A 12,193-nucleotide genomic window follows, 5' to 3' on the forward strand; every position below is an offset into this window, starting at 1 on the left:
CAGTCTCAGGGTCCTGAGCTTAGTGATGTGCTTGGAGAGCACTATGGTGTTGGACACTGAGCTGTAGTCAATAAACAACATTCTCACATAGGTATTCCTCTTATCCAGGTGGGAGAGGGCAGTGTGCATCATCTGTGGATCTGTTGGGGCGGTATGCGAATTGGAGTGGGTCCAGGGGTTCTGGGTTGATGGTGTTGATGTGAGCCATGACCAGCCTTTCAAAGCATTTCATTGTTACAGATGTGAGTGCTACAGGGTGATAGTCACATCTGAAGCAGCAGATCTGGTAACTGCTCTGGCCTTATTTAAGAGGGCAGTGACGCAAGAAGGATGAGCAGAGACAAAGGGATATGTGACAGTGGCTTTATCAGCCAAGGTACTACAGTGTAGAGAATGGCATCCAGGATCGTCTATCCTCCCCGTCCTCCCTCCCCCTCTTCCTCTACCTCTGCCCACCTCTCATAGGAGCAACCTCATCATCCTATACCGTTAGCAGCAAGGGAAAAGCTATGGTGCTCCACAGAGAGACCAAGTACTTATATAGGATTGAATCAACACAGTCAACATTGTTTACTTTCAATTAATTCTCCAAAAATGTGTACTTATCTATTTGAGAGCCTCTCTGTTTCAATAAATGCTGAAGTGGGAAACCAATATACCAGCTGCAAAGAAAACCATTTCCTTTGAATACTTATTTTTAGTTATGAATGTGGCCAACTATTCTCCAAAGAGAGGAAGGCTATCTTGAAAATGCATTTGTATGAGTCTGTGTAAACCAATATTTTAGTGCTGCTCACCTGCCTGCTATTTATTCAGTTATAAACAATAAGCGGGGATCTACATTTGCACAAAGGGCCAAGAGAGGAGAGCAGAGGAGGGGATTTGTCAACAACAGCAATTTCATCTGTGTTTGATTAGACATGAGTGAGAGGGAATACCATAGTTGAGGGAAACCTTTAAAAAAAACAAAATGTGCAACTGGAGTCATTCTCATGTTGGGTGGTTGGGAAAATGTAAGTGTAGCCTATATCTTCAGTTAAAAGCTTGTTACTATCATTGCCTATCTTATATAGGAGTAGCACAGTCTATGGAACTCTTTAGTGCCATCTCCATCTTCTCTCCCCGGGATTGAGCAGTGCTTTTGTGGCCTGCCCAAGTGGGTTACCCTTACGGCAGTGAATGTGTGCGGGTATGTGTGTGTGCATAGCCTATGTGTAATACTGTAATAGCAGTTTGAGACAGGAACCATCTTCTCTATCACCACTATGTTAGTGCAGCTTCATGGCTTCTCCATGGCACAGCTATGGGCTTGGCAAGCCATCTGAAGGGGATCAAAAGAGGGGTCAGCACGGGTCAGGTATGACAGCGCCGGTCGGATGCCCATGGCTCTGGCAGAGCCAACTCAGCCATTACCGTTACCACGAGCTAGCTACACTGGGCTGAGGGGACTGACGCCACAGCCAACGCAGACATCATTAGCGACCAGAAATGTTCCACACTGATAAGCCACGACCACCTATCTCCAGGGTAGACAGACTTTAGACTGACAATGGAATTATCTGATTTGGAAGAATATGAGACTGCTTAGGCGGGGAAAAAAGGTGTTGGGCTGCTTGTTGTTTTACCTTTTTAATATAAAAAAAGTGTGTTGGGAAAGTAGGACAGAGAAAACTTGAGTCGATGGCAGCTTTTTCCTTAATTTCCTCTAACTCCTGCAGCAGACTGTGAAATCGGTGTCAATATGGCAGAGTGTGTGACAAGTTGCTCCGAGTTGCTCCGAGGTTAGTCTCGCGTTGCCATACCTCCAAAATCATGACATTGTCACACCTCCCTTGGAGGTCTGGAGAATTTTGTATTGCAAAAACGGTTTGAATGGTCCGCTGGGACTTCCCAGCGGCAAGATTTTGATTGGATGTTACATTTCAAGAACCCTCCACCCACACGCCCGTTGAAAGGGATGGTACATGTAATGTACGTCACTGTTTTCTGACATTTTGTAGAAAGTTGTTCCGTATGCTACCTAGTTTGCAACATGTTATTCTGTTTTGCCAGAAGTGTGCTCTATACACAAAATCGAGTCGATGAAGGCATTGCAACTCCTGTGCTTGAACAGACATTTTTGCGTGTCTACCGTGGCTATGGTAACAGTTTAGTGTATCAAGTGTGGCCAACAGTCTGCAATTTATTGAAATAAAGTGGAAAAATCGATGGTAATACTAATCAAATCAAATCAAATCAAATTTTATTGGTCACATGCGCCGAATACAACAGGTGCAGACATTGCAGTGAAATGCTTACTTACAGCCCTTAACCAACAGTGCATTTATTTTAAACAAAAAAAGTAAGAATAAAACAACAACAACAAAAAAGTGTTGAGAAAAAAAGAGCAGAAGTAAAATAAAGTGACAGTAGGGAGGCTATATATACAGTAAAATAAAGTGACAGTAGGGAGGCTATATATACAGGGGGGTACCGTTGCAGAGTCAATGTGCGGGGGCACCGGCTAGTTGAGGTAGTTGAGGTAATATGTACATGTGGGTAGAGTTAAAGTGACTATGCATAAATACTTAACAGAGTAGCAGCAGCGTAAAAAGGATGGGGTGGGGGGGCAGTGCAAATAGTCCGGGTAGCCATGATTAGCTGTTCAGGAGTCTTATGGCTTGGGGGTAGAAGCTGTTGAGAAGTCTTTTGGACCTAGACTTGGCACTCCGGTACCGCTTGCCGTGCGGTAGCAGAGAGAACAGTCTATGACTAGGGTGGCTGGAGTCTTTGACAATTTTGAGGGCCTTCCTCTGACACCGCCTGGTATAGAGGTTTCTCCTCTGATGTCAATCATCGAGGATCAGGTTCTCAAAGAATCGCCGCAGCATCCGCGGGTCAAAATTAAATGGAGGATGAGAAAATTGCCAAGGGTGAAAACACGATTGTCTTCGGGACTCCTGAAACTTTTGTTGGCTTAGAGAAATGATGATGCCTAGGTCAAACATCATTGTTCCGCGAGCGTCTCATTGGAATGACTGTAGATGAGGTCCACACCGTGGTTCAATGGTGAGTTATTTGTGTGTAATTAAAATGTGTTTTGAGCATATTTTTGGATAAGTTGACTAAAACTGTCAGAGATATCGGGAGAGAGAGGGGGGAGAGGGGTTGCAGCTATGTGGGGTGGGGGTCATGCTATGTGTTTTTATTGCCATGTGTGTATGTTTGTATTTACATTTTAATCATTTAGCAGACTCTCTTATCCAGAGCGATTTACAGGAGCAATTAAGGTTAAGTGCCTTGCTCAAGGGCACATCGACAGATTTTTTCACCTTGTAGGCTCGGGATTGAAAACAGCAACCATTCGGTTACTGTCCCAATGCTCTAAACCGCTAGGCTGTCTGCCACACTGCACATGTTAATTGACCTTATATGATTTGATATGCCCTGGTATTATTTGACTTGTAAAATGAGTGTCTGATGCGTGAAACCTGCTAATTCTTTGATCAGTTGAGTTCCTGTGCGTTTTAGTATATATCTATTGAAATAAATTATGTTGGACCTTCTCTTAAAATGACAATGTTGTCATTGTATCAGTAGCTCAGTGTCCCCTGTAGCTCAGTTGGTAGAGCATGGCGCTTGCAACGCCAGGGTTATGGGTTTGTTTCCCACGGGGGGCCAGTATGAAAATGTATGCACTCACTAACTGTAAGTCGCTCTGGATAAGAGCGTCTGCTAAATGACTAAAATGTAAAAAAAATGTATGCATATTTTCTTGTTTTTATACCATTTCCTGTAAAGGGGTCAGACACAGGGGAAGGAGGCTGCTTTGTCGGTAGTGGTGTGGAATGGTTGGCGAGCTGCGGTCACTCCTACTAGTTCCAGTTCCTGCATTGGCCGTCACAGCTACAGCTTCCAAGGCTACAAGGAAGAGCATAATGAAGCACCTGGGCATGCAGCAATGTGTGGAGGTGATGAAAAGTCCTGACAGGGACAATGTTAGACCTGCGGTAAAGAAGGTGTACTCTGACTCTGTAGAGACGTTTTCAAGGTTGCTCACAGAGTTGGAGTCAAAGGGGCCTGAGACAGGCTTTTCAAGATGTACCACTCAGAGACACCAGAGCACATAAAACTGCACATCATCGCAGCCATGAAAGATGAGTAATCTAATCTCAGAGTTGTGATGCCTACTTCAGACTTTAATCCTTCAGAGGCTATTGATGCACCCGTGCGTCAATCTAAGTAATATAAAAATCAGTCAGTTTAAGCTAGAGATATATGCGGTAGAAGGTGACTACAGAGGTTTTTGTCAGACCATGAGACATCCTGAAAAAAAGGTATTCTCACAAAAACATTTGTAGCATTCGAATTAACCTAATAACTTATACGACTACTCGATGAAATGGGGAGATTCTCACGAACCCGATAGTGCGCTCCATTTGGCTCTACGACCCCCACAAGTGTCACGGGTCTCGTCTGAAGGAAGCCAGTACCAGTTTTTTATTATGGAAGTATGGAGGTAGTTTTGTGCCAACATAAAGAAAGTGGTTAAATATGTGTCCTTAAAACAAAAGTATTTCCTTAGCTTCTTCTAGATATGGGAAAGACACTTCAAAACCTTATTGCTTAAGATTGATTTTTTGACTGTCTGTTTTTCCATTTATCAATGTGTTATTCAATGTGTTTCTATGGGCTATAGAGGCCAAATTCTATATTTTATCAAATAATACCTAAAGGGGTCCTAAAATTCAATATCAAAAAGCTAAATGATCCATTTTGTGACCATCTTTGATGATGAGGTCACACAACCAAAATCGCCCAAGACCGCTGTGAAAACTATGCTACCTATGAGGAAGTATGTGAGGGCAATTCAAGTCCTTTGGAGAGGCATGCAGGACAAAAATTCTAACCAAGACATAGTCAGGTCAGTGAAGAGTATAGGCAATACCTGAGAGAGAATTTACTTGACCTTGCACTTGAGATGGTGCACACAGGTTCATAGGAGTATCTCTGTTTATTTCACATCAGCCAATGAGGGTAACCCTAAAAAAATACAATATTATAACCGCGATCGATAAAAGACAGTACTGTGCAGCCGTCTTCATCGACCTGGCAAAGGCTTTCGACTCCGCAATCACTGCATTCTTATTGGCAGACTAAATAGCCTTGGTTTCTCAAATGACTGCCTCGCCTGGTTCACCAACTACTTCTCAGATAGAGTTCAATGTGTCAAATCGGAGGGCCTGTTGTCTGGACCTCTGGCAGTCTCTATGGGGGTGCAACAGGGTTCAATTCTCGGGCCGACTCTATTCTCTGTGTATATCAATGATGTCGCTCTTGCTGCTGGTGACTCTCAGACCTCTACGCAGACAACACCATTTTGTATACATTTGGCCCTTCATTGGACACTGTGTTAACAAACCTCCAAACGAGCTTCAATGCCATACAGCACTCCTTCAGTAGCCTCCAACTGCTCTTAAATGCTAGTAAAACTAAATGCATGCTCTTCAATCAAACGCTGCTTGCACCCGCCCGCCCGACTAGAATCACTACTCTCTGCGGGTCTGACTTAGAATATGTGGACAACTACAAATACCTAGGTGTCTGGTTAGACCGTAACCTCTTCTTTAAGCATCTCCAATACAAAGTTAAATCTAGAATCTGCTTCCTATTTCGCAACAAAGCCTCCTTCACTCATGCTGCCAAACATGCCCTCGTAAAACTGACTATCCTACCGATCCTTGACTTCGGCGATATCATTTACAAAATAGCCTCCAACACTCTACTCAGCAAATTGGATGTAGTCTATCACAGTGCCATCCGTTTTGTAACCAAAGCCCCATATACTACCCACCATTGTGACCTGTACGCTCTCGTTGGCTGGCCCTCACTACATATTCGTTGCCAAACCCACTGGCTCCAGGTCATCTATAAATCACTGCTAGGCAAATCCACGCCTTATCTTAGCTCATTGGTCACCATAGCAACACCCACTCATAGTATGCGCTCCAGCAGGTATATCTCACTGGTCATCCCCAAAGCCAACACATCCTTTGGCCGCCATTCCTTCCAGTTCTCTGCTGCCAATGATTGGAACGAACTGCAAAAATCTCTGAGGCTGGAGACTGTTATCTCCCTCACTAACTTTAAGCATCAGTTGTCAGAGCAGCTTACCGACCACTGCTCCTGTACACAGCCCATCTGTAATTAGCCCACCCAACTACCTCATCCCCATATTGTTATTTATTTTGCTAATTTGCACCCCAGTATCTCTATTTGCACATCATCTTCTGCACATCTATCATTCCAGTGTTAATACTAAATTGTAATTATTTTGCACTATGGCCTATTTATTGCCTTACCTCCATAACTTACTACATTTGCACACACTGTATATAGATTTTCTATTGTGTTATTGACTGTACGTTTTGTTTATCCCATATGTAACTATGTTTTGTTGTTGTTTTTATCGCACTGCTTTGCTTTATCTTGGCCAGTTCGCAGTTGTAAATGAGAACTTGTTCTCAACTGGCTTACCTGGTTAAATAAAGGTGAAATAAAAAATAAAAATAATCGACACATTTCTGAGCGCAATTCCCTTACTTTTCTCAATTGAAGACATTTTCTCTGCTCTGCCCATTACTGACATGAGATATGCACTAGCCCTGCTGTCTATCTTCACTGAGTTTTCTGGGGATGATGAACACTTGAGGGATGATGATTATGATGATGACTCAGTGTTGGGACAACTTGGGGCTTTACAACCATGACTGTTTATACATAAGGACTTTTACATGCTGTGTTGATTAATACTGTAGGTATTGTCTCATTTGCTTAACACTTCTAGGATATTATTGTTGTGGAAATAGGCCCTTTTACCATTGAGCTGTAAGAATAGTAGAATGTATGCCATACACTTTATTGTAAATTGGCCTTTTTTGGGTGAAATAAGTAACAAAGTGTGCTACTATAAACTCTACACAACTTTCAAAGTAGACAAAGTGTGGGCTTTCCCACCAGTGTTGGCCCAGATAATTGGGAAAAGGCTATAGTAGCTCTTCCTGACAGCCCATCCCTTGGATCCTAGGAGAGACCATCTAAACTGAACAATTATCAAATGGTATGAATGAAATAAGTTCCAAAATCATTAACTATCCATTTGGCTGTAATATGCAGCTAGATTCGGATGATATTGGGCATTCGAGGGAACAAGCAACATTATAATTAAATAACGTGTTTCTGTGCTCCTTTCATAGGCCTATGCATGGAGAAATCCATATCAACTGACAGGAGCGTAACACCTCACATTTCACCAGAACATCAAAAAAAGGACTACCACTGGATCATAATGGTTGCGTCTCAGGAACTTGTTGGTGCATGTCACCTCCCACAACAGGTTTCCAGATCAGTCCTTGAAATTCCTATATCCGAATTTGTGCTAAACCTGAAGACAAACAATACCTTAGGAACAAATTCAAAGAGCTTACTGGACGTGTCGTTGTGAGAGATTTACCACAATTTGAGAACTACAAGTCTAATGTTAAATGGCTCTTACCTCACAAATACTCAGATGTAATGGCAAGGAAATCAGATATAATGCCTTTAGGGCTACTGAAAGAAGATGAAAGACAGTCAAAAGACATGATGAGGACGATCAACCTACTTTAATGTACGTTACAGTGGCTTGCGAAAATGTTCACCCCCCTTGGCATTTTTCCTATTTTGTTGCCTTACAACCTGGAATTAAAATTGATTTTTTGGGGGTTTGTATCATTTATATGTTGATTTAGACAACATGCCTACCACTTTGAAGATGCAACATATTTTTTATTGTGAAACAAACAAGAAATAAGACAAAAGAACAGAAAACTTGAGCGTGCATAACTATTCACTATTGCTTAGTGGTGTTGCAGACTCTGGGGCCTTTCAGAACAGGTGTATATAAACTAAGATCATGTGACAGATCATGTGACACTTAGATTGCACACAGGTGAACTTTATTTAACTAAATATGTGACTTCTGAAGGTAATTGGTTGCACCAGATCTTATTTAGGGGCTTCATAGCAAAGGGGGTGAATACATTTGCACGCACCACTTTTCCGTAATTTTTTTAATTTCACTTCACCAATTTGGACTATTTTGTGTATGTCCATTACATGAAATCCAAATAAAAATCAATTTAAATTACAGGTTGTAATGCAACAATTTACATAAGTATTCAAACCCTTTGGGGGTTCAAGCACCTTTGGCAGTGATTACAGCCTCTAGTCCTCTTGGGTATGATGCTACAAGCTTGGCACACCTGTATTTGGGGAGTTTCTCCCATTCTTCTCTGCAATTCCTCTCAAGCTATGTCAGGCTGGATGGGGAGCGTTGCTCCAGAAACGTTCAATCAGATTCAAGTCCGGGCTCTGGCTGGGGCACTCAAGGACATTCAGAGACTTGTCCCAAAACCACTCCTGTGTTGTCCTGGCTGTGTGCTTAGGGTCGTTGTCCTGTTGGAACGTGAACCTTCGCCCCAGTTTGAGGTCCTGAGCGCTCTGGAGCAGGTTTTCATCACGGATCTCTCTGTACTTTGCCCCGTTCATCTTTCCCTCACTCCTGACTAGTATTCCTGTCCCTGGCACTTCAAAAAATCCCCACAGCATGATGCTGCCACCACCATGCTTCACCATAGCGATGGTGCCAGGTTTCCTCCAGACGTGACACTTGGCATTCAGGTCAAAGAGTTCAATCTTGGATTGATCAGACCAGATAATCTTGTTTCTCATGGTCTGAGAGTCCTTTAGGTGCCTTTTGGCAAACTCCAAGCGGGCTGTCATTTGCCTTTTACTGAGGAGTGGCTTCCGTCTGGCCAATCTACCATAAAAGCCCGATTGGTTGAGTGCTGCAGAGATGGTTGTCCTTCTGGAAGGTTTTCCCATCTCCACAGAGGAACTCTGGAGCTCTATCAGAGTGACCATCGGGTTCTTGGTCACCTCCCTGACCAAGGCCCTTCTCCCTCGATTGCTCACTTTGTCCGGGCGGCCAGCTTTAGGAAGAGTCTTGGTGGTTCCAAACTTCGTCTATTTAAGAATGATGGAGGCTACTGTGTACTTGGGGACTTTCAATGCTGCAGACATCTTTGTGTACCCATCCCCAGATCTGTGCCACGACACAATCCTGTCTCGGAGCTCTACGGACAAGTCCTTTGACCTCATGGCTTGGTTTTTGCTCTGACATGCACTGTCAACTGTGGGACCTTATATCGACAGTCAAGTAGTACCTGGCGCCGACAAGGATGGCGGCCTCGCGACTAGCTCAGGAAATTTTGCGGTACTTTGATTTTTATCTATTATTTTTTACATTATTAGCTCAGAAAGTGTTTTGTATCATTACATACTGGCAAAAACTATTGGATATCAGAGCGGTGGTAACTCATCAGCATTACGACCAGGAATACGACTTTCCCGAAGCAGATCCTTTGTTTGCTCTCTCCAGGGCAATTGAACTGATTTCAGCGGCTGACCGAAAACATCGCCGGCGGAGGAGAGGCACTCGGAATGGCCTGCTGGTTCGACTTAGGAGGCGCGCACAGCACCCTCCGCTTCCAAGTATACTACTCGCTAATGTTCAGTCTCTGGTTAACAAGCTCCACGAGCTCCAGGCAAAGATTTCTATCCAAAGATACATCAAGACCTGTAACATACTTTGTTTCACGGAAACATGGCTCTCTGGGGATATATTGTCAAAATCGGTCCAGCCAGATGGGTTCTCAGTTCCTCGCGCAGACAGGAATAAATATCTCTCCGGGAAGCAGAAGGGCAGAGGTGTGTGCTTCATGATTAACGACTCATGGTGTAATTGTAGTAACATACAGGAACTCAAGTCCTTCTGTTCACCCGACCTAGAATAACTCACAATGAAATGCAGACTGAATTATCTCCCAAGAGAATTTTCTTCGGTTATAGTCACAACTGTGTATATTCTCCCTCAAGCCGATACCACGACGGCCCTCAAAGAACTTCACTGGACTTTATACAAACTGTAAACCACATATCCTGAGACTGCATTAATTGTAGCCGGGGATTTTAACAAAGCAAATATGAGGACTAGGCTGCCGAAGTTCTATCAACATATCAACTTTTGTACTCGCGCTGCTAAAATCCTCGACCATTGCTATTGGAACTTCCGGGATGGTTATAAGGCCCTCCCCTGCCCTCCTTTCAGCAAATCTGACCACGACTCCATTTTGCTCCTCCCTTCCTATAGGCAGAAACTCAAACAGGAAGTACCCATGCTAAGGACTATTCAACACTGGTCTGACCAATCGGAATCCAAACTTCAATATTGTTTTGATCACGCGGACTGGGATATGTTCCGGGTAGCTTGCAAAAATAATTTAGATGAATACACTGAAATGGTGACTGAGTTCATCAGGAAGTGTATAGGTGATGTTGTGCCAACTGTGACTATTAAAACCTACCCTAACCAGAAACAATGGATAGATGGCAGCAATCGCACAAAACTGAAAGCGCAAACGACCACATTTAACAATGGCAAGGTGACTGGGAATATGGCAGAATACAAACAGTGTAGCTACTCACTCCGCACGGCAATTAAACTGGCAAAACATCAGTATAGAGACAAGTGGAGTCGCAGTTCAACGGCTCAGACACAAGACGTATGTGGCAGGATCTACAGACAATCACGGACTACAAAAGGAAAACCAGCCACGTCGCCGACGCTGACGTCTCACTTCCAGACAAGCTAAACACTTTCTTCGCCCGCTTTGAGGATAATACAGTGCCACAGACGAGGCCCACTACCAAGGACTGTGGCCTCTCCTTCTCTGTGGCCGACGTGAGTAAGACATTTAAGCATTTTAACCCCTGCAAGGCTGCCATCCCAGAAGGCATCCCTAGCCGCGTCCTCAGAGCATGCGTAGACCAGCTGGCTCGTGTGTTTACCGACATATTCAATCTCTCGCTCTCCCAGTCTGCTCTTCCCACATGCTTCAAGATGGCCACCATTGTTCCTGTACCCAAGAAAGCAAAGGTAACTGAACTAAATGACTATCACCTCTGTCATCATGAAGTGCTTTGAGAGACTCGTCAAGGATCATATCACCTCTACCTTACCTGTAACCCTAGACCCACTTTAATTTGCATACTGCCCCAATATATCCACAGACGATGCAATCACCATCACACTGCACACTGCCCTATCCCATCTGGACAAGAGGAATACCTATGTAAGAACGCTGTTCATTGACTATAGCTCAGCATTCAACACCATAGTACCTTCCAAGCTCATCATTAAGCTCGAGGCTCTGGGTCTGAACCCCGCCCTGTGCAACTGGGTCCTGGACTTCCTGACGGGCCGCCCCCAGGTGGTGAAGATAGGAAACAACATCTCCACTTCGCTGATCCTCAACACTGGGGCCCCACAATGGTGCGTGCTCAGCCCCCTCCTGTTCTCCCTGTTCACCCATGACTGCATGGAAAGCACGCCTCCAACTCAATCATCAAGTTTCCAGACGACATAACAGTAGTAGGCTTGATTACCAACAATGACGAGACCGCCTACAGGGAGGAGGTGAGGGCTCTGGGAGTGTGGTGCCAGGAAAATAACCTCTCACTCAACATCAACAAATCAAATGAGATTATCGTGGACTTCAGGAAACAGCAGAGGGTGCACCCCCGTATCCACATCGACGGAACCGCAGTGGAGAAGGTGGAAAGCTTCAAGTTCCTTGGCGTACACATCACTGACAAACTGAAATGGTCCACCCACACAGACAGTGTGGTGAAGAAGGCGCAACAGTGCCTCTTCAACCTCAGGAGGCTGAAGAAATTTGGCTTGGCACCTAAAACCCTCACAAACTTTTACAGATGCACAATTGAGAGCATCCTGTCGGGCTGTATCACCGCCTGATACGGCAACTGCACCGCCCGCAACCGCAGGGCTCTCCAGAGGGTGGTGCGGTCTGCCGAACGCATTACCGGGGGCAAACTACCCGCCCTCCAAGACACCTACAGCACCCGATGTCACAGGAAGGCCAAAAAGATCATCATGGACAGCAACCACCCAAGCTACTGCCTGTTCACCCGCTATCATCCAGAAGGCGAGGTAAGTACAGGTGCATCAAAGCTGGGACAGAGAGAATGAAAAACAGCTTCTATCTCAAGGCCATCAGACTGTTAAATAGCCATCACTAGCACATTAGAGGCT

At 44.4% G+C, this 12,193-nt stretch overlaps 1 protein-coding gene across 3 annotated transcripts in view; it reads right to left on the reverse strand.

The window, feature by feature from the left end:
• Positions 1–12,193, reverse strand: part of LOC121571618 (pro-neuregulin-3, membrane-bound isoform-like) — a 576,634-nt gene that overhangs the window by 455,302 nt on the left and 109,139 nt on the right. The window lies entirely within an intron of this gene.

The sequence above is a fragment of the Coregonus clupeaformis genome, chromosome 1 (assembly GCF_020615455.1).
Source record: "Coregonus clupeaformis isolate EN_2021a chromosome 1, ASM2061545v1, whole genome shotgun sequence".
Taxonomy (NCBI): Eukaryota; Metazoa; Chordata; class Actinopteri; order Salmoniformes; family Salmonidae; genus Coregonus; species Coregonus clupeaformis.